The sequence below is a fragment of the Ambystoma mexicanum genome, chromosome 3p (assembly GCF_040938575.1).
Source record: "Ambystoma mexicanum isolate Mex_15411 chromosome 3p, UKY_AmexF1_1, whole genome shotgun sequence".
NCBI lineage: Eukaryota > Metazoa > Chordata > Amphibia > Caudata > Ambystomatidae > Ambystoma > Ambystoma mexicanum.
Window position 1 is genome coordinate 364371760 of NC_090925.1, and position 23829 is coordinate 364395588.

Here is a 23829-nt window from a genome sequence, read left to right on the forward strand (position 1 = left end):
GGCACACTTATTTTAGGCAACGACCCGGGGCCGGGGGTGCAGGGTCAATCTACATAGCCTCCTTGGATATGTCTGCGCCTTTGATCGTGTAGTACGTTCCATCTTATGGTCAAAGATGCTGAATTTCAACATCCCCCTTAAGTTGGTACAACTTATTGCACTACTACAAACTAACTCTTCTCTTAAGATTTAAATCACACGGGAAGGGAGAATGACAAGGGCTATCCCTGTAGAATTAACAGTTAGACAGGGATATATTTTAGCCCCCACTCTCTTTACATCTATATGAATGATACTGACAATCTATGGAAGGGCAATAACATGATCCCTGTTAGGTTGGGTCATCTGAGAATACACTGGCTTGCTTTCGCAGATGAACTTATCTTCTCTCATTGGACTCCTATGGGGTTACAATCAAAGCTGAACCTGTTCCATCAAGTTCCATCAATACGCCCTAAAAAACAACCTACAGGCGAATGGGTCCAAATCAAAGGTGGTGATATTTACGAAAAAATGAAACCTAAAACAATGGGGTGGTCTATTGGTAATGTGAGAGTTGAAAGGGTACCCGCAGTAAGGTACCTGGGATACAACTTAATGAATGTGTCTTCCATTACAATGTGAAGTGCCTACCTCAAAGCAAAAAGTATGCCATTTATTCCTCAGTTGAAACGCCTATTGTCCAAGTTGTGTAAATTCTCGCTTTTACCAGCTCTGAAATATTATCTTGCCAAAGTAGAGCCGGATTTGGGTTGGAAATGCCCCATACGATTTGGAAGATTCTTTGAATGTCATGCAGGGTTCACTGTGGAAAAAGGTTTTGGGATTGGCTCCCTCAATACCGAACTCTATCGTCCGCCCTGGATTGGACTTGGTTTCACTGAAAGTTTGTTATTATTGGAGACAATTGGGTATCAGGTAATATTTATGCCAGCAAAAATATTGCCATACATATGGTCGTCGGGAACGGCAATTGGCGATATTTTTGGTGGCGAAAATATTAGGTGCGGGGGTTGCAGGGGTGTCCCCCGCAGGGTCCATGTGTTATTTTCGCTGCAAAAATATGGCGATATTTTTGCATCGCAATATTTTTGCGGCGAAAATATCACATGGAACCGACAATTGTTGAATTACACAAAAGGTTTGTAACCCCCAGACAACTCCCTTTATGTTGACCTACAGAGAATGATGAAGAACCTGTCTGTTCATTCATTAGACTTCTTAAATGCAAGACCTATTGATGTGCATCGAATCCACTGAAGAGGAATTAATCCATCGTCCAGGTAAGACCAAATTCAAGCTATTTCGCCACGATTGGACGCAGATTTTTGAATCGCTGCCTGCCTATTCTTTGTACACAAAGTACATGAAATTCCCACACAAAAGATTTCAACTTTCACCCTACTTTTCCATAATTCGGTTTCCATGTAGCAAGCTGCCCAGTGTATACTTGCGATTTAAATTAAACCAACTCCCTACGAAGGAAATAAGTATCCATTGATCCAGTATAAATCTATCAGCCAATAAGGTGTTTTGTCAGTTCTGCAAGGCTAAGGACTTGTTCGTGACGGCACGGCATTGGGTTATTGACTGTCCCTCTCTATTTTTGCTTAAGCAATACACATTTTGTAAAAGAGGCAGAAGCTTTGGTATAGATTCTTTGACAAATTTGTTTCGTTCTATGCTCATGTGGGGAGGGAATGTTTTGTTAGTTATTGCTATGTGTCGTTTTTTAAATGAAATTGGTGTATTACTTGGTAAGACTTAATTATCATTTTATTTTATTTGTATTGGAATGACATGTTGCTAATGGAATGAATGTGTTTTTAAGGTTTATTTGAAACCATATCACAATTAAAACATTTCTTTTTAATGCCGATTCAGGCAGTCATCCCGACCCTCAGACCTAGTCAGAACACCCCGTTAGGCCCAAACATCAGAGCCCCTAAAGACCCAATCACCAAAGCGCCACAATGCTAATATTATAGACCCTCAAACCCAGTCGCCATACCACCCCCAGACCCAAACCTCATACCCTCCCAGACGCAATCTCCATAAACACCAGACTCAATGCCCATAGCTCCAGACCACCAATAACTGTGCTCCAACCCCCAGACCCAATCACAATAATAATAATAATATGGTGAGTTATATAGCACTTCATGCCAGATTCTGCCAGCTTTTAAGCACTTTAATAATTGATGTCACCATTATTACAGTATTACCTATTATGGTTGTGGAAAATACCACCACTGACCCAATCACTGTAGCCTGCAGCCACCATAGCAGACCACACCCCTAACATTCTCCCTTAGCACCATAGCCCTAATAACCATATGTCTCCCAGTCTGAGACTCAATCCCCATTACCCACCACAGACCCAGCCACACAATAGCTTCCAACTCTCAGACCCAATCACCATATCGCCTCAGACCTAATCCCTATATCAAAAGCTCATTCACAGACTCAATCCTCATTGACCCCAGACTGAATGACCATAGCCTCCGATACCCCAAATTCAATCACCATTGCACCCAGACCAAATCACCATAGCACTAGACCCAAAAACACTGTCCCCAAACCCAAATAAAAAAGAGCTCATGCCCAAATAACATAGCCCCAACCCCATTCAACCTAGCACCCCCGTATTGAAGGTTTTTGTTATATTACAATTATCTGCTCTGCTGGGGATAGCCCAAAGATGGAAATCGAAAAAACAACCTCAAATCACTGACTGGCTCTCCAAAGTTTGGAACGTTTTGGCACTGGAATGGTTAACGTACTCTATACAGGGAGCTCATGCTAAATTCACCAAAGACTGGAACTTGATCCTGAACTTTTTACAAAAAGACTACAAAGTTAGATATTGTCCAAAAACTACGCATTTTAGGTATCGCATGACAATGTGGATTTTGGAAAAGTTGTTTGGCGGTCTGGTTTATATACTTGATGTTTTATGTATGCACTCAGGATTTGGGAAGGGGGAAGGGGAACGGAGAGGTTGGGGTGTGGGGGTGGACAAGTTTGATAGTTGTACTATGATGAAAACTCCACACACACACAAAAAAATATAGCACACCCTGACCCCAATCCATATAAAACATCTCAGACCCAATCACTCTATGACCCCAAAACCCCAAACTTAACCCTCACAGCCGCTAGACCCAACCACAATGATAATAATTGTGACTTATATAGCGCTTCATTTAAGATTCATTCAGCCTCAATGCTCTGCAATAAATGGTGTTGCCATTTTAAAACTGTTCAATTTCATCCCAGACCTAATTGCCATAGAATCCAAACACTGTGGTCCACCAACCATCAAAGCTCCCATCCTCCATCCACCAAAGCTCTCGCAACTCCAGACTCAATCCCCATAACCCACCACAGACTAATTGCAATAGCAGCCAACCCCCACACTCAATCCTCATATACCCCCATAAGCAATCATGGCTAATCCACACAGCCTAGAAGCAATTAACATAGCCTTCTAGGCCCAGACACTAGAGCCCCCCGGACCAAAGCCCCATAGACCCCAGAGTCAATGCCCATGGCCCCCGTACTCCCAGACCCACTCACCATGGCCCCACAGATGCACTCACCATAGCATCCAAGCCCTAATCACCTTACCACGAACCATCAGAGGTCTACCAATCAGGCTCAAACCCATAATCTGTCATAGACCCAGTCACCTTAGCCCACCAGACATAATTACCACAACACACCAAAGGCGATCATTATAGCCCCCACTTACAGACCCAGTCACCATCACCTCCAACAGATCCAATCCCCATAGTCCACCACAGACCAATGTCCTTTGTCCCCGCCAGACCCAATCTGCAGAGCCCACACCAGACTCAAATCCCATAGCTCCCCTGACCTAATTACCACAGCCCCAACAAGCCCTGGAGCCAGTCACTGTGGCCCCTAAAGGTTTCACTCTGGGAGCAAAAATCCCTCAAACTCCTTCCTGAATATGAATAAGCAACCAAGGAAAGAAAGGAACCCCAATCTCCCCTCATGGGTTTAGGAGGGTTTCATCGCCAAAAGATGTTTGTAAAGGTGTCAAAACAGTATATTTTACAACACAAGTATTATAGGAATTAGGAAAAAAGCCACAGGATGCACAGACATGTCTCAGAACATTCTCAGAAGAATTCAACATCATCCCCTGGTTAATATTACTGCATTACCTGTAAATCCTAATTCAACAAAATAATGTTTATCACCAGCAACATGGACCCTGCCATTGCCTGCAGCATCATTTAGCATCCACAGTATCCACATTAAGAAACAACAAACTGCAAACATTGCTATGGGGGAAAATGTAGGATTATGCCCCCGTTGGTAAAGTATAAGTGGCAGTTGCACACTGTACGCAGTGCCTGTGCTAAATCAGGCCCCTCTTAATGGCTCCAAATCCTCTGATAAACTATCAAACATTTCAGAAATATAAGGAAAATCCCGTTTGTAGCCAACCTAAGCTCAACCTTGGCGACATCAATTATAATGGTGAAGGCCAATAAGTTATTACTATTTCATAGAAGTCTCTAAGTTGTCAGCACGAGTTTTCTCATAAGATTGTGTGGCTACTACACAAGATAAATTCTTAAATGCTTGATATATGAGACTAGTTACTCAAATGCGCCAGCTCCTTAAATCATCAAGTGATTAATTGTTCAGTGAGTCAGAGTTTATTTATTTTTTACTATTTTTTACTTATGAGCATAGTAATGGCAAGGTGAAACCAGGGCTCTATATAGGAAGCCAGATGCTCCAAAATGGCCGCCGGGACTTTGACGGGAGACACGGCGGGATGACGTCATCACATCACGCATTTTTACGTGCGGCGTGATGACATCATCATGCCGGCCTGCAAAATATAAATAGCACAATCTAACTAGGCAGCATCGCGAAAGCACCCGAGGAGGTTTATCAAGATCACATCCAACGGATTTGAAAAAGAACAAACTTGAATTAGTGTAAGCTCTATCTGAATCAACCTTTAGTTATGAATAGCCGCTTAGAATTAGCTTTACCAAGCTGATTTTTTTCCTTCAAGCCAAAACTCTAAAAGTAAAACATTTTTTAATACTTTTTTTTCTTTTTTCCCCCCTTTTTTTCTCTTCCCTGCAGCTTTGGGATAAGGACATAATATTGAAGCCTGATATAACAACAGGGATCAGCATACACACTTCTGATCTCAGATGTTTATTTAAGAGAACCAAAAGCAAATGGTTACATTTAATAGGTGAGTCACCATCATTCCTAAACAAACCTAAACTAACCAAGAGACTAGCACTTTGTTATTTTAAGGTATTTGCAGATAAGGGAAACATGAATCTTAAACCTGTTTTCCTTTTTCCTTTTCCCTTTTCTATTTTTCTCTTTACAGACTGAATACTACTTATTTTTTCTCCTGATGAACCATTGCAACTAGCAATGGGGAAACACGTGTTGAGACTTTTTCAACTGTAAGAATAACAACATTTATTTCTTGACCTGAGTGAATTTCTGTAAACAAGAGTGAGAATTTTTGCAACTGTAAAAATAACAACATTCATTTTTTGACCTGAGAGAATTTTTGAAAATAAGAGTTATAGCTACAGATGTATTAGTGTGAAAATAACACTATGCCATTAAATTTGATTTGACTCATTGACTCTGACTCACTGAACAATTAACCAATCACTTGATGATTTAAGGAGCTGGCGCATTTGAGTCACTATTCTCATATATCAAGCATTTAAGAATTTCCGAAATATAAACCATTTGAATACAGTTTGAAAGTCCAGCAAATCTGGCAGCACCTTGACCTCTTGCTCTTTCTTTCGGCAGACATTTCAAAATGTTATGACATAAAAGTCACATGAGGCCGAATATGATGCATCTCGGGATGCCCGTGTAAATAGTATAAAAAGGCGTTATTTACCCTTTGTCCTTGCAAATAGACACTTCCCAGTTGTAATCGTTGGAACTGGTAAGTACTGACATGAAAATCTCATCCTGTTGAATAACTGTTAACCTATTTGATGCAACTCCTGGGGGTTTAGGCTACTACCACACCCACACCCAACAGACATTGCCTGCCTTACGTCTCCGAAGGCAACCCTGGCCACTCAGACAAAATATTCCTGGTGCCAGGCGGAAACATTATACCCAAAATATAACATGCAATACCAAAACGAGATTCTGCAAAGCGATAAACTTTTGACCTGAAAACTGCCAGTGAAATGTGTTTAATGACTTGAGAATAAACACTAGAATGTACGGCCACATTAAGTGAAAGATAAAATGCTTACCTCGTGTAGGAGCCCTGAGCCCCGCCCAGTCTGCTTATAGGATGAAACTGCTCCAGGCATAGCCTAAAACAGAGTGCGTCACTGAAGCACGTGGGGCATGAGGAGCTGAATGTTCTGGGAAGGGGCAGGCCTCAAATTGAGCCCATACCTGGAGAACGTAGCTCACCCAGTCCTGTTTTTTTCATTGCATTCTGGTACATGTAGTATTGCTTTTCTCCATTATCATGAAGGACGGCTTGTGTACAAAGTGGTGCTGCCTGCTGCAGCCTTATTCTGTCATGTCAGCGGCCTTTACTTAGTACAACAATGGCAAGAAGATTGATTTGGAGAGAGCGAGAATGGTTTAGTGTTCACAGAAAGGCATGGGGAGAGCGGATGTACGCGCTGAAAGCCCTCCTATTACAGCTTTTTGGTCACCCAAAAAACTCCCCCATGCACCTCATATCTGCCATGCTCCAACCTCTGCTATTCTGGTGCTGACACTGAATAACAGCTCTGCCAATGTACTTCAATTGTACCCTTCAGTAACTGATAAAACTGCATCACTGAAACCCACAAACAGCTCCTCCACTATACCTCACTTTTGACATGCAACAACAGCTCCTGCTATTATATTACTAAAATACAGAGACGGCTCACCCAATGATCGATGATCCTGTGCTCCATTACATTATTGGCATCCAATCCACATCGCTGTCGCTGTTACTCCGTTATTGGCCGTCAACCAAAGCATGTTATTCCAGTACTGCCCACACACAGCTCTGATAAAGAACCTCAGCCTAACCTTTCAGTTGCCACCCTATTCCAGCACTTAGAACTACAGTAATCCTAAACTGCAACACCCTTTATTTTCTCGCAAGCAGCTCTGACAGCACACTCTTATCTTGACCAATAGAATCCACTGCTATTTGATTACTGGCACCTGTTGTAGCCCAGGGGCCCTGACATGCAGGCCTTGCCCGGCACCGTCCTGAAAGGAACGCGTCGGGCTATCGGCGCACACACTTTCAAGCAGGACCGCCCACTTTATTCCAATTGCGTGCGACGGCTCAACGTTGCTGTCAGACGCCATGTGTCATCACATTCCTCCTTTTTCATAGGGAACAATTAAAATATCTTTCTCCATCTTATTACAGCTTTAACATAAATATTTTAACATTAGGAAACATACTAACAAACAAAACTAGTCCGGGCCTAACGTGGGCAATGTCTGCTGGCCTAGCCTCAACCAGGGCTTTGACATATGAATCTTCACTTTCTCTCCCCCACCCACATGTCCTGAGGGGTTCACCGCTTGATGTCCCAAACTCTTTTTGTCTATGGCTAATCTCCCATTATGTACTCCTTAAACTGTGCCGGGCACCTCCAATTTTCTCAGCTGGGGTATCTGCTTTAACCTCCTTCTCCCGTTACATGGTCGCTTGCCTGGGTTGGGTTTGGCAGTTCACTCTCCCACGTGTCCCTGGTCCTGCATCGCTCTCTGAGCTTCTGGTCGGTGATGTCCCATTGTCCCAGTCACCTATTTCCTCATTTTCACCCACCTTTCGGAAGAAACTGGAGTTTCGGTTTACCGCCCCTCTTCGATCAGCTGCGGTCACCATCGATCCCTTCAACTGGACGACGTCCACGGGGCAGGGTTCATAGGTGAGAGCCAACTTCCATTCTGGACGTCTATTTCTGACCAGTACGGTGTCTCCTAACGCTAGATCCAGTGATTTGAGGTGCCTTGCTAGGTTCTCTTTTTCATTGTGAATTCTAGGATCTTCCATTGCTCTTTCGTCATTGATAGTCCCTGGGGGCTGGCCGTCTGTCTCTGGAATGAGGTCCATCAGGCATCTCTGGAATAGTGCCCTTGCTGGTGCCACTCCCGTGGAGCAGTGGGGCGTGGAACGATATTCTTGCAGGAACTGATATAATGTCCTCTTCAGTCTGTTTCCCTGGCTTTGGGCTATCCGGAACACTTTGTTCAATGTTCTCATAAAGCGTTCGGCCTCTCCATTGGCACGAGGCCAGACCAGCGTGATTTTCCAGTGGTTGATTCCGCACTCTTCCAAGAATTCTGCGAAGCACTCCTAGAAATGAGGGCTTATTGTCTGAGCAGAACTTTAGCGTGCAAGCCAGCATGAGTCCTGGATCGCGCAGTACCTGGCGGCGCAGTTTCTATGACGCACACCCTTGTATCAGTTGGTTCCTGACCATGCCCTCTTCGTTCTCCCATGCACACGTGGCCGCCAAATGCCTGAGCCTGCCATAGAACTTGTCTAGGGATTCTTCCGCCTTCTGTTTGGCAGCACACATGACAAACCTCTCATAGACCTGGTTCGTCAGCAGTAGGAAATGTTCTTTTAGGCAATCCTTTGCCACCTGATACTAGTTGTCCACTGAAGTGAGAGACTGGAACATTTTGTGTACCTCGGAACCTGCGGAATATGAGGGTGACTATTTTCGCCTCATCATCGGATTCTCCGGTGACTTTAAAATACATATCCAGCTTTTCTATCCATAGTAGACACTTAGGCCCCAGACTGGTTCCCTGAAGTATCAATTTCTGGCATCGGGCCCGTGTGCCTTGTAGACGTGGTGATCTCCTCACCCGAGGGGGTCTTGCTGCAGAATCTTGTCCTCCTGCTTGCTGGTCTTCTTCATCACTCATGGTAGTGATTGTGTGTCACTGTGTATGATTGATCGCACAGGCATGTCCCGTGAGCACGGAGGCTGCGACTTACACGTGTCTAGACCCCCTGGGACTAGCGGGTTTCAGTAGGCCTCTGTGATGCACTCACACTTCTCCCAGTGCTGCATGACGGGACCACCTCCCAACATCGAAAGGAAATTTTGACCCACAATTTATGTTTATTCTTTTTTTTAAAATGAGCCTGCATGGGCTTTTCAGCAGTCCCTTGCACTGTGGGCACAGTTTGAAATGTCCAAAAATTAACAGAGCACACAAGCACTCCACGTGTGGAGCAGCTACCATTGGAAACACTAAATGGCGGTGTTCTGTAATATTTGGTATCCCATACCGATCCGGTATCCCCTGGTCTTCGGCTGCCTTCGGCTGATCGCTGATTGGCTGTATTACGCCTGAGCAGTGGCCCTTCTTCCGAGCTGTCGCAGACATAAGCAGCAGAGCACCGCGGAGCACGTTGCTGTAATAGATAAAACACTGTTCATTCTGAGAGAAAGCTTTGCATTAAAACGCAAGGCTGCCTCTGAGGAAACCGCTGATGTAAAGCTTTCTCTCAGAATAATAAACAGTCATTAATCTATACCCACAACGGAACGAAGCTCGGCATTGCATAAACTTTAACTTGTCATTAAAATAGGAGGCTTCGACTGAAGCCATTAACGACTCGTTACAGTTCATGAAATGTCGAGCTGCGCTTTGTGATAATAACAAGACAGTTACATCTCAGTGATATGATTTTGTCATGAAGATGTATATTACTGCAAGTACATGTTTTTTTGTATGATCTTTGTAAAAGTTGATGTATGTACCCCCTACGCACTCCTCTATGCAGTGTCAAGCAAAATAAAATAAAGGTTAAAAAAAAAAAAAGACAGTTACATCTTATGAAAAGCCTCCCTATATTATCCTGCAAGTGGAGTATTCAGCATTGCAAGATGTGGTGAGGGGGACAGCCACGTGAAACGCCTGCTACTTTCCCCTCAAATGCAGTGCACGCAATTCCAGGTTGTCTCATTCGCGCCCACAAACCGCCCACCCCTGCCCCAATCTATTTTTTTGGTAACATTACTAGTGGCATCTCGCCTTTTAACACAACAAAAATGAAAAGGGGCAGAATCATTACAGATGCAGGGAACTCATCTATTAGAGCTCTGTCCAGGCGCTGTGGGGCAAAATACATACACCAACTCATTTGCGTATGGATTGCACCAACAGAAATTACTTCACAGAAAGCAAATCGCAAGGAGCATCAACAGTCTTTGATACTTGGAGGCGCCATGCAACTGACTTTAGAATACGTTGTCATAAGTAAGCCAAGTGGCAAATAATTTTCTGGTGCAAAATACCTAAATTGCATTGTTATATATGGAGCAAGTCAGGCTTTTAAAAATAATAACAGCATGATATATTAAAGCTTTGAAGTGAATCACTTACAGAGCTGCAGATAAGACACAGTCTGATTACATGGTCTGCCCAGGATCACACACTTTGGTTAAATGGTGAAACTGGGATGTGGACAATTTAAGCAACTGAGCACTTCTTCACAGTTTTAGTTTATATAGATTTTTATTAATGTTTCCCTTTGCATTTCATCTGCTTAAATAATACTTTATCTATGTAACTGGAAGGTCAGCTCATGAACAAGTGGAAGGACTTAAGAGCTAATGATACTTGAAACGAAAGGGATGGCGCCCTGCCACTTACTTTTAGTCTCTTGACCTAAACATTTTGGTCAAGGCTAAGTTATTCAGCATGCTTAGTATGGCAAAAGCTATTTCATTAAGCTAACTGTCATACATATACAAAAAAGACGAGCTTTGGAGCCCTTCAAAGGTGCACTGTAGCTTTTTTTTTAGCCATTGTCAGTGAATGCAGGGGGAATTTTTTTCCCGTATTTAAGTCTAACATGAAACTAATTCGTTTTCTGGTGTACATAAGGATCAAATTACAGTCATCTTATTAAACAAATGCAACAAAGAAAAGATAGCAAATGCTTAAGGGAAATTAACAAACAAGGCAAATGAATGCACAATCGATGATTTGCCTAGATGTGCAATGGATGCAGCGAAACATGGTGTATTATTTAAACACAAGGCAAACACCTATGTGGGATGTGTGGAGTCCAGACCATGTGTCAGATAAAAGACTTTCTTTCTTTCTGAGACTGGGTAGATTTGTTACTGGCTCCTAAAGGAAAGGGACCTAGTCGTTGGTCAACGACTAAAAACGGATCGAGTTGTGAAGCGGGAATGGGGGAATAAAGCCCTCAAAATGATGTAGTCCTGTGACGTTTCGGCGGAAAGCCTTCTTCATTTGCCTTGACTTGGTCTCCCCTATATGGAAAACAAAGGAAAGAAAAGAAAAAGAGGGAAATGGGCTCAGAAAATATTGTAGAGCTCGTCTAGGAGGTTCAAATCTGATGCTAGTTATACTGGGATGCAATAAAATCTAATTGAGACCATGTGAGTGAACAATATGTCATTGTCCACTGGCTTGCTGGCACTTGGTTACTGACCTGGACAGTAATCAGAAAGTGGTGTTTTCTTCCAGTTGGTGGTACCAGGGGACTGGGAAAAATGAGTGGCGGACCTCTTCAAGCAGTAGGAGGGGATTTCTGCCGCTAGGTAACTGGTGTGCTGGATGCACTTGGGTATTGGGAAAAATATTTAAAAAACACAGAAAGCATATATGTATGAGTAAATAAATGGTAGTCACTAATGTGTAGTGGAATGCTTGACTAAAACAGTTGACATACAAGTACCTGTTGGCACAGTCCTGCAGCCGTTTGGAGATTCTTGGCTGTGTTCAGTTGTGCGAGGACCTTATGAATGATGCTTGTAAAAGGCAATCAGGCGGTGGTCCACATATTGGTGGGGCTCCCAGGATTATGGGGTGTGAATTTTGCCGCGCCTTAATGTGGCTGCAGGACCCTGGAAATGAGAAACCAGGGTACAGTTTATCAAGAAGACGCTCTAAAGAGATTCAGAAAAATCTGATGCTATGAGACTTCTGAAAGCAAGGGGCGGAAGGCGCCCGCCCGTGTTGGGTTGGATCGTGCCGTCGTGAGAAGACAGGAGCTTAGGACACGGGTAGCTTCCGTGGCGGGGGCGGTAAACCCCCGGCTCCTTCATGGCAAGCCCTGCAGGGCGCTCTTACCTATGTGTCCGAAAAGTGAGTCGATCGCTTTCTTGGGCTGTGGAGGTCGGCTACGAGAGCCGGCGTCGGAACAGAGACAGTCAGAGCTGCGTCGCAAGTACGCTCAGCGCAGGCACAGGTAAGAAGTGTCTGTTCCCCTGCACATGCGCGAACCATGTCGGTCCAAGGGTTGGCATGGTAACCGAACAGTTTATGCGAAGTGTAATATGGCGTTAAAGGAGTGGGGTGGAATCAGAGCTGCTATCGTGTGGGCTGTGAATGGGAATATTGAATAGGGAAGATGTTGGTTGCGATTACGGAGGGCACAGATGTACATCCCCCATATACTGGTAGATTCTTATGGATTGAATAGTAAGGCAGTTTGTTGCCGCGATGATTGTAGGCTGCGTGTTGTTTACAAAATAGACAGTGACACAAGCATTTCAAAACTCAAAGTAAATATGCTCAGCATAAATTGGTGTGCGTATGATTATAAAGTATATATATATAAATATGTACAAGTGATACCAAATAGGAGTGAACCATGGCATATGCAGTGCAGGAAAGACAAGGTTGGCACAGGATGAAACCCATTAGCAAATAAACTCTTATTGTGCATAACATTAATTGCTTTGCATGAAATGATTGCGTGTACATTTTCACGAATGGTACATAAGGAAGCACATTGCTAGTTAGTGCTCCACTTTATAGAAAATGTAAAGCACCTAACAATACAAGGACATGATGTGTACTTGTGCGGTCAGGCGTTGATAGCACACCTGGCATATTGCTCGAGTACAGCCACATAGTGGACTGTCCTATTTGTGTGAAGGAAAAGAAGTGGTGGGTCCCCCCACGAGTTTAGTGAAAGGGGTAGGGACTAACCGGTCATCTGAAGGTATTTGGCATGGCCTCGTTGAGACCCTTAGTAGTAGCCTTAAGTTTAAAAATCCACCATGATTCCTTATTGTTCAACGCATTGGATGCATTGGTGGTGTTGGCTACTGTATCTGCAATCCACCAGTATATATCATCCGCACTATGTTGATACTCCATGAAGTGCGAGACTAGTGGTGCTGTGTGGACTCGACATCGAATCCTAGAGCGATGTTCGCCAATTCTTTTGTTGACTTGCCTCTGGGTCTGGCCAACATATCTGAGTCCGCAAGGACATTCAATGATGTAGACCACATTTGTAGTTTTACAATTTGAGAAATGTTTGATCTTCCATTCCTTTCCTTCAATTTGGAATGATGTTGTTTTCCTAGTAAACCTGCACACATTACATAATACTTTATAGCAATGCCTTGGAAGCAAAGCACATTACATAAGAAACTACCCTTTCATTATTAACTTTAACTATACATCATTATAGAAATATGTTGAGGAATAAGAGGATGGATTTAGTTTTATTGTCCCCATCCTGCATGCAAAGTCACAATAGCATCATGCAGATTAATGTGAGCCTAACAAACCCCCCTTGGGTAAAGCCATACTTATTATTTCATAAAGCCTGCAGCAATATGCAACCGTCTCACACCTGATCACTCCCTCCCATGCACATTTCTGAATGGACAAATGTTCCTGCTAATAGTCCACCCTCCCTTCCATCAGTGCCTAATGGTTCACATTGAAATGCTCTTGACACAGAGCAACTTGCGAGCCCCTCTGCTGCTGCCTGGAGCTCCTTGGGACATTATCCTGGCAGAGGCTTCGGAAAGAGTAAGGTGTCCTGCTGCCAGGACAATTACTGTGCTGAGCAGGAATTACTCAGCACACATTGTCCTGCCAGGGGGACACCTTTCCCGTTTGGGCACCTTCATTGAGGTGCCGAACAGGAGAGGTGGCCCACAGACGAAAGTCCCAGTCAGGCTCTCAAAAGAGCATGTGGGGTGGCAGTGTGCCCTCCCTCAGCCCCCGCTCGGTACGCCACTGTGTCCAGGTGTTCTCCAGCCGATCAAGATATGAAGCTTTACAGTCCCTGGTGCCACATCTATGAGTTCATGAACCACCCTTGTGCATTTCACCCATCCTACTGATTAAAGGGCTTTAACACACCACATAAGACTTCCTCCATTAGGTTCTATACTTTTTTGTCAAAATGTTATATTCAAGAAAGAGCGTGAACAGTAATTTCAACAAAGTGATACATCCTCATCATATACCGCCACAGATTCCTTACATAAATCAAGAAATGCAACCTTTCAAATACAATTTTCCATCAAAGGGGCACTAATAAAAACAACCACAAACAGCAATACATAAGGAAAGTCGGTGGGTACAAGGTGTGTTTGTGACAGACAGCAACAGGAACATCGACAAGACGGAGCACACTGATACAACAAGCATTAGCAATGCGAACAGTTTGGGCTTTTTTGTAGGCATGGCAAAGGCACTTGTCAGGCACAGTCGTATTGGTATTAACTGCCCATTGGTAGTTGCAGGTGCAAAATGGTGGCAGTACCTGGGCAGTTAAGCAGTGCCTGACAAGTTCCTAATATTATACACAAGCCAAAACTGTTGGCTTTGCCAATGCTTGTGCTTAACAGCACTCCAATGAAATCAACACAGAGTGCTTATAAATTAAGTGGCTGACTGCAGACCTGGCTTCAGCATTTTTATCATACCAGTAGCGTGTTTATAGCAGCAATTAAGTCTGCAAACTGTGTGACCCTCCTCATATGCCGACACCTGAAGGGTTTCTGTCAAAGAGGCTGATACCTTAAAAGTAGGTACTGGGACAAGCAAGAGGAACATGGAGGTAATATGCCTGACAGATATGTGTAGAAATGAGTATTTCTACACATAAAGTTGACTTACGACTGTGCCGGCACTGTTGTTACCGGACCGGCACAGTATGACTCTGCGGGGAGGTGCCGTCCTGCCCGCAGAGTTTCATGGAAGCACCAAAACCGTTATTAACGGTGACGTTGCTTCCTTGGTCCCCATTCCCATTGAGTCCTATTGGACTCAATGGGAATGGGGACGAACAGAATTACCGGCGTCTGACTTCCCGGCCACCGGGGTTGGTGTTACTGGGAAATCAGGTGCTGGCAATTTTTGTCGGGTCTGGCGGCAACCCACTGGTTTTACCGGCAGGGTTACCGCCAGACCCGTAATGAGGCCCATAGTCTTGTTATTGTTAACAAGATACAGTATTATTCTTCATAAAGTACCTATGCTGCTATCACACCCGGCTGGTGTGCATAGTGTAGTTCATTCCACAAGCAGGAGAGCCCCATGGGAGCAACCGCTCTGCCTGCCGCTCTGTGCTTTTCTGTGCAGCGCCCTGCGAGACCCTCACACGCCTCCTCGACCACGAACGGCGTGCCCTTGTGGCGTCGGGCAGAGCGTTGCGGGCAACACAGTATGCTGTGCCGAAACATCAACACAGTAGGCATACATGGTTGTGCTTCTCACCCCTTACAGCATCTGCAGGTAAGAAGCCCTCAATTCCGAACACACGTGGGATACTGCGTTGGTGCATGGGTGCAGCAGGCACGCATTATGTTGCCTCCCTTTTACAATGGCCTGGGCTCAAACCCTGAGTCAGGAGATAAGAGAGATGTTGTGCTGCTGCAAAGTGCCACATCTTCTCTCCTCCATGTCCTTTGGTCTCACATCCTTAGTTCAGAAGATTTGCATGAGTGGAGTACTGTACTGATGTATTCCTCTTTTGTGCAGATCAATACAGAAGCCCTGCCGGATTATTTGTCAGTGAGTAGGATTGATACAGCCTTCCCTTTCAAACCCCACTGCCACAAGCTTGTTAAAGCATGTTCGCTGCTTCTAGTGCAGTTCTTGGTGTAATCCCCTGGTTTAGCAAAGTCTTCCATACCAGATGATACTCTTAGAAAGTGGAACTGTTCCTATTTCATCAACCTTGCGTCAGTGGAAGCTGCCAATGTTGTCAACGCTGTGAGGCCTCATTAGAATATGTTTCACCATGAAAATATATTAAATAAATAAAATAAAAATTGTACCTACTCCTGCTCACATGGAGATCACGGTAGCAAGTGTATTAATGTTCTCCACAGCAATATTACCAGTCTAGCTATTTTATAGGCTGTGTATATCATACATTTGTTAAGCAGGAGATGCATACAGCAGGCGCAGGCAGTATGTAAAAACAGATTAATTGGCATGCTTATTAATGCCGTTCAAGGGTGCCCCAGTGATTGGTGGTGTTCCACAGGTGGGGATTATATTTATAACATGTGTTTATCCCTTCCATGATGATTTTCTGGATGCCATATTGGGTGCTGGAATGGGGAGTGGGGAGCAGGTGCAAGTGGATCTCGGTCACCTGGCCTAAGCTCCGCCCACCTGGTGCCTTCCTGCCTGCTGCTCTTTTTCACCACTTAGCAAGCCCCGCCCACCTGGTGCCTTCCTGCTTGCTGCTCTGTTTCCCTACTTAAGGAGCCCTCCAGCCTCTTTTCCTTTGCAGATGGGGAGCAGGTGCAAGTGGATCTAGGTCACCTGGCCTAAGCACCACCCACCTTCTTAGCCCTGCCTCTTCTTTCCTGCTCTTAACTATTAGATCAAGGGTGTCTCTCGCCTGGGCATCCTAAGCGAAGGGCAGACGAAGAAAAGGGCAATTCCTGTTTGGGCCTGCTCAGACCAGGAGGACCCAGGGCCCGACCCCCTGCTCAGACAGCAGGTACGCATGCACCAACATGTGTTACCCCCTCTGTCCCCACAGGCCATCCCCACCCTCTCTGGTCCCCCTGTGATGTTCCCTTGTGCCCCAACCCTTCTCGCACACAGGTGTTGCCTGGTTTGCTTGATTCTTCTACCCTGCTCCCCTACCCCATTCCAGGCTACTTCTACAGGAGTCTGTCCTGATAAATTCTGGTTTCACCATCACTGTCTTGTGGCCAATGCTGGATTTGACTTTTATGGACTTCATTCATTCACGGTGCGTCACTCTTTCTCAACTCTCATGCTGGATTTCCTTTGCATCTTGTACTCATGGTGGCCCTGAATCATGCTGTTCCCATCTTCATCTTGTATTCTGGCTTGCAACATTATGCGTTACTACTGACTTCTGCAATTCTATTCGCTCTCCACTCTTGCTTCTCCACTCTTTTTGGCTGCTTACTCTCTGTTCTCTCCTCTTTTTCCCTTCTCCCTTTTCATATCTCCTCCCCTTACTTTCTTCTATGCACTTACTCTATCAGAATTGTCCCTGGACCTAATATGATAGCAACCTCGTCTGTTTCCTCCACACTTCCATTACTGTTTTTTCCTCCCCACTCCACCTCCAGCACTATCTGAAATGTCATCAGGCCTAGTATGATAGTCGCTTGTTTTGTTCCTCCCCTCCCTTTCTGCACCCCTCTCCCTCACCTTTTGTTTTTCTCCAGCTCTACCAGAAATGTCGTCAGGCCTAGTACGGTATTCGCCTGTCTGTTTACATTTCCTTCCCATTCTCCCCCTCCCTTCCTTATCTATGTCTTAGCTCTTGCACTATCTGAAATGTCGTCAGGCCGAGTACGATAGTTCATTTCACATCCTTGCTGTTCATGGCCTGTAAGAATGTCATTGTATTTTCCCTTGTTCCCTCCCTTGCCTTGAAGCGCTTTGAAACACATTGTGTATAGGCGCTATATAAGTAAACTATCATCATCATCATCATAAGTGTTTGTCTTTATCTCTCTCTACCTGTCTCTCTCACACAATCTTTGACAAAACACCCTCCATAAACTAAATGCACTCTTGCCACTGCAATAATACACCTTGACCATTAACCTCATATAATTTCAAGGTCTTTGATAGACCCTGAAAGTATAAAAGGTGCAGTCTAGAGGTGTTCCTCAGATCTCTGTGGTGGGGACTCAACCCACAGAACAACCTTACTGGCTCAACAGATGGCTATAGTCGGCCATGGTCCATAATCTCTGTCCATGATCGGCAAGACTTGACCATGATTGGCGATGCTTGGCAATGGTTAGCTATGATTGGGGATGGTGGGCCATGGTTGGCAATGATTGACTTGGGGATAGGCAACTGTGGTTGGTTTGGACGCTGGCAAATGTCAGCAATGGCCAACTGTGTTTGGCAATGGTCGCCTGCTGTCTGATCCTAAAAAACGTTTGGTAATATGAATAATGCAAAATGCAAAAACTTTTAACTGCAGATAACCAAGACTAAAGAGAGTTCAGCCAAACAAAATCCAGACTCTGTATCTGTCTCTGCCAACCCTTATGTCATGCTTTCACCTACTTGGCGCTTACCTGATCAGGTTTCATTTTGGAAACGCTTTCAAATTGCGTCCCGATCCAAGATTGCTCCCAGACGCTCTTGCCACGCGGTGACATCATCGCGTTCACGTGCTCGGCAACATCTGATACCCGGAAATAAATAGAGGTTTTCAGAAGGCTTCTCGCATTGCAATCGTTTTGTATTGCGGAACGCTAGTTTGCCTTGCAACCTCGTGTTTTCTACTTGTTCCTGGTTCCTGTAAAGACAAATTCCCAGAATAACAATTGTACCTGGAACGTCTTCTCAGCACCTTGTTTTTTTTCCCCCTCAAGGTTTTTTCCCCCCTGGGACCTTGCTCCCGGGTAGCCGTAGTGCTTACCTGTTATCCTGTAATCGGGTTGCATGGTGGCTACCTGAAAGGACAGGCCTTACCTCTTCCCAGCAAAGGAGTCCAGAAGCAAAGAGGTAAGGACTGAACCTGACGCCTTATCTCCTAGTCATCATTTAGGGCATTAATTTTGGCTCACATGCAGAGGGGAACTAAACCACCACCTGATTGAGCCAAAACTTATAAATTCAAATGTAATCAGTACTCAAATAATTCTACTAAAATAAAAAGTCAAATAAAAAATGAATCAAATAAGAGATAAAAGTAAGTTTGAGTCCCTGTAATATAGCCAGGGGTGTTAATGTCTCTGTTACAGAGATATACGTGTATCCTACGGGTCCGAATTTCCCATTCCCAGTTAGATTGCACAAAGGGTTAATATGCCTGCTCTGATTTGTCTGTTACATGCACTGCACATACCTACCATTCCAAACAATGGAAGAGCTGTAGCCCCTGCAGCCCACCCCTGAAAAACAGAAAAATATATTACATTTGCTCCTCATAAAAACAAATGTCCCTTCTTCTGGGTGCTCCAGCACGGGAGCAGGACTTTTTTCATTTCAATAGGGCACTGCTGCTACACCAGAATGGGACAGCCTTTGAAAAACTGCCCATGCTGGTGTGGCAGCGGCGCACTATTTAAGTGATAAGCTCTCCGCTCGTACACATCAGCTTGGAGCTTTTCATTTAAATAGGACGTTGCTGCTACACCAGTACAGGGTAGCTTCAGAAAGGCTTCCCTGAGCTAGTGTGGCAGCGGTGCCCTATCACCCACCAGATACAGAGGGACACCCTGCGGCAGACCGGGCTTACAGCCGCCAGTCTGCCTCATAGGGTAGAGCTTGCTGAGGTGGGTCGTAGAAAGGTTCTGGACCGAACAGGGACTTGCCTGTACTTCAGATTCCCATTCTAGAATCAGAAGACGCTGCTCTAGTATTTGTGTGAGTGGGTGGGGGCTGTGCATGGGGGATGTAGCCGCTTCCCTCGTGTGCTGAGGAGGGACACATTGAAACTATCAGTGAGGGATCCTAGCATTCTCAGTGTCCCAAAAACGAGTCAGTTTGGGTTGTAGCTGAAGACTGTGATGGGAGGCAGGCCTAGTTCTCAGTTGTCAAACCCTCAGAGGAAGCCACTCCCCAGGGTTATGATCAAGCTCAGTGGGACAACTTGTCAACTAACTGCCAACTCACCCTAGTTTTGGCAGAGCCCCCATTGTTTGTGATTGCCCAGATACAATTCCCTTTCACACTTTCCCTTCAACATAAAAAACATACAGTAGTCACTCAGTGGCCGATTAAAGCTTGCACCCTATGCCTGTTTAACCGCTGTGAGAAACCTGAAGGTGTCACCCTGGCTAAATCCCAGAGATCTGTCGTCCAGGTGGCCAGGACATGGCCATCGCTATTGGATCCTGTGGGTGGACTAGTGAGGGAGGATCACCTGGATGGGGTGTCCTCGGGGAGTGTGAGTGGGACACTGAAGGGTGAGACGTGGTATCCCCCTTCCTTCAACACCTTTTCCCCATCCTCTTCCGTAGGACATTCAAAAACACTGCCCCCCCCCCCTTTTCCGACACGAACACTTTCGCACAACATGAAAGACAATGGACTAACACCAGAGCCTGACTTGTCCCAATACCAGGGTCAGGCAAAAATCAGGCAATTTATCAGAATCACACACACCTGACGGCCCTTTCCCTTCCCCAGAGGGATAAAAAGGGGAGCAAGAGAGCATAGAGAGCACAGCACGAGCGAGGCAGACCGCACAATGAGACAGCTATCATGACCAGGCAGTTCAAGAGGAGGAGAAAGGCGACAAACATCGAGAGGCAGACAAGGAGCGACACAACCTTGCCCTTCTTGAGAAAACCCAGCGAAACCTCTGCAAAAGGAATCGTAAGACCGAGGACATAGACCAAGTGTCCTGCAGCAGATGTCAAAGGTACACCGAGCGTATTGACGCTGATAAACTGGATCGAGGGAGACTCCTGCTACCATGGTACCGGCCTTGACTCCAGTTGTGAAGAAAACCAAGCGGTTCATCACAGCCAGTGAGTCGAAGGAAAAACTGATAAGAACCGGGCTGTGAGGAATGAAAGTAAAAGAAGTTCAAAGAAAAATTGTAAAGGGGAGACCAGCTGGAGAAGGGGACCAGCACCACGTGGGTGCTGCTTCGAGAAACTCTGGTCGACTCTGATTGATCCCTGAGTGAAACTACAGATACCAGAAGGCCGTAGGAGAGCCGTCGAGATAGCTCAAAGTGGTCATACAGGAGGTCAAGCAAAATCCCTGTACAGTCGAAAGCCTTTGACCTAAGAACTATAAGAAAGCAAGGGAAGTAAGGAACAAGTTACTTACCTGTAACTGTTGTTCTCCAGCATGGGTCTGGGATGGATTCGCTGGGAATCATTGGTCTCTGGGTCATACTGCCCCCAACCAATGACTGCCCTCTACCTAAGCCCCTCCTCTGGCAGCCATCTTCAGATTTGGTAGCACGTAAAGTGGCAGTTATGACCAAGAGAAGAGTCGCAGAGGGGTTTGACGGAGGGTTCACATGTGAATCCATGCCAGAACCATGATGGAGAACACCAGTTACAAGTAAGTAACTTGTTCCTTCTCCAGCATGTGGTCTGGCATGGATTCACATGCTCGTGAATACAAGAATACATAGCAGTACACACATGCAGAGCCACGGGAGGTGGCAAGGCTCAACATTAAGCATTTCAACAACGAAACATTAAGCATCTCTTACCTCCTCACCAGGCTCACCTTCAGGCGAACAGGTTGCACAGCACTGCCTGGCCGACTCTGGACTCCTCCCTGGAATCCCGGTCGACGCAGTAGAATCTTGTGAAGGTGTGCGTCAACCTCTACGTAGCAGCCCTGCAGATGTCCAGCAGGGACACACCAGACAGGAACGCCATGGTAGCAACAATCGCTCTGGTTGAATGGGCTCTCGGACAGCCAGGTAACGGTCGGTTTGCCAACCGGTGACAGAGCATGATGCAGTGCATGATGCAGCCGGAGAGCCATCTGGAAATGGAAGCCTTCGAGAGAGCCTTCCCTTGGTTCATAGGTCCAAAGTTCACAAACAGCTGTGATGTCTTCCAAAGACTCTTCATGCGGTCCACGTAGAACTTCAGCACTCTAGCCACATCCAGCGAGTGCAAAGTCCTCTCAGCCGGCAACAAAGGCAACGGGAAGAAAACAGGTAACACCAAAGGCTCGTTGAGATGGAAGTCCGACGGCACCTTGGGCATGAAGGAGGGGTGCATCCTCAGCACTACCCTCATCTCGTGGAATGTCAGGTATGGAGGTTTACAGAAGAGGGCCTGGATCTCTCCTACTCGTCGTGCAGAGGTGATGGTCACAAGAAACACTGTCTTCCACGACAGGAACTTCAACGGTGCCAAATGCAGAGGCTCGAATGGCGGCCCCATGAGCCTGGTCAGCACCACGTTGAGCTCCCATGCCGGGGCCGGGGCCGGGGCCTCACCAGCAGGAACGACCGGAACAGTCCTTTCATGAACTCCTTCACCAGGCGATGAGACCACAGAGATGACCGCTCGAAGTTCTGGTGTAGCGGGAGATAGCCGCCAGATGGATCTTGATGGAGGCATGTGCCAGCCCCGCCTTGGCCAGCGATAGTAGGTACAGCAGCACTTGAGGGGCCGTAATCCGCAGAGGGTTAATCTTCTGTGCACGGCACCAGACAGAGAACCTCTTCCATTTGTGTCCATAGCACTTGAGAGTCGAGGACGCCCTGGCCTTTGCAAGCAAGCACCTCCTTGCAGTCCGCCGGGTTATTGTACCCTCCGAACTCTAGTGCTGCAGGAGCCAGGCCTGCAGGTTCAGCGATCCTGGGTCGTGATGGAGGATGGCGCCTCCTTCCCTGGCGAGAAGATCCGCGTCCGCCGGAAGTTTGACCAGGGGGACGCTGACATGTCCACAAAATCCGGGAACCAGATCTGCCTCGGCCACGCCGGTGCGACGAGGATCATCCTGCACCGGGACCGTCTGAGTTGACTGAGTCGCAGCAGCAACGGCAATGGAGGGAACGCATACAGGAACAGGCCGTCCCAGGGGAATGAGAAGGCATCGCCCATGCTCCCCGGCTGGGGAAACCTGCTGGCGAACCTCTGGCACTTGGCATTCGTCACCGTCGCGAATAGGTCGATCTGGGGATTGCCCCATCGTCGGAATAGGAGATCCACTTGATCCTGCCGAAGCTCCCACTAGTGGCACGAGCGCAGCTCCCTGCTGAGTGAGTCGGCAATGGTTTTCTTTATTCCTGCCAGATGGAAAGGTACCAGGAGCATCCCTTGGGCAATGGACCAGTGCTACAGATCCTGCTTCCTGATGTAGAACATTGTGGTGGTGTTGTTGGTGAAGACCCTTACCACCTTGCCCTTGAGGGACGGAAGGAACAACCTGAGGGCCCAGAACATGGCTTGGAGCTCCAGGACGTTGATTTGTAGTGACCTCTCCTCCGGGAGCCAAAGGCCTCTTGCGTGGAGATCTCCGGTGTGCGCTCCCCATCCTTCCAGGGAGGCGTCCGTCGTCACTGTTTCCTGATGTGCTGGGTCTGGAAGTCCATGCCCGCCGCTAGATGCGCGCAGGTGCCCCACCACCAGATCGCTTGGCGGAAAGTCTCACTGAATGAGATCCTGTCTTTGAAGCTGCCTGCCACTTGCATCCAAAAGGCGTCGAGGAACTCCTGCAGTGGTTGCATCAGCAACCTGCATAGGCGCATGCAGTAAATGCACGATGACATCATGCCGAGTGGGGACTTGATGGACCTCACCCTAGCCACGTCCATGGTCAACAGCCGTTGTACCTTGCCGAAGATGGCCTTCGTCCTTTCCTCCGACCGCAAAGCCAATCGTGCCACTGTGTCGAGTCTGGCTCCCAGGAACAGGGCGTCTTGCGACAGTAACAAGTGGGGTTTTGCGAAGTTGATCGAGAATTCCAGATCCGTGAGCAGTTGGACGGTCTTCGCTGTGTGATCGACAGTGAGTTTCCTTGACTTTGCTTCAGATGAGCCAATCGTCCAGGTAGGGGTAAATGTGGATCCCCTGCAGGCGCAGCCGCGCCACCTCCACCGGTGCAAGG

General features: G+C 46.3%; 1 long non-coding RNA gene across 1 annotated transcript; it reads right to left on the minus strand.

Annotated features, from left to right (window-relative positions):
• Window positions 1-11161: 11161 nt before the first annotated feature.
• LOC138579535 (uncharacterized) lies at window positions 11162-11916 on the minus strand. The gene is made up of 3 exons (XR_011304048.1): window positions 11753-11916; window positions 11507-11636; window positions 11162-11324 (listed from the first exon to the last, which is right to left on the minus strand). It is a non-coding gene; the product is annotated as an uncharacterized lncRNA (long non-coding RNA).
• Window positions 11917-23829: the final 11913 nt, after the last annotated feature.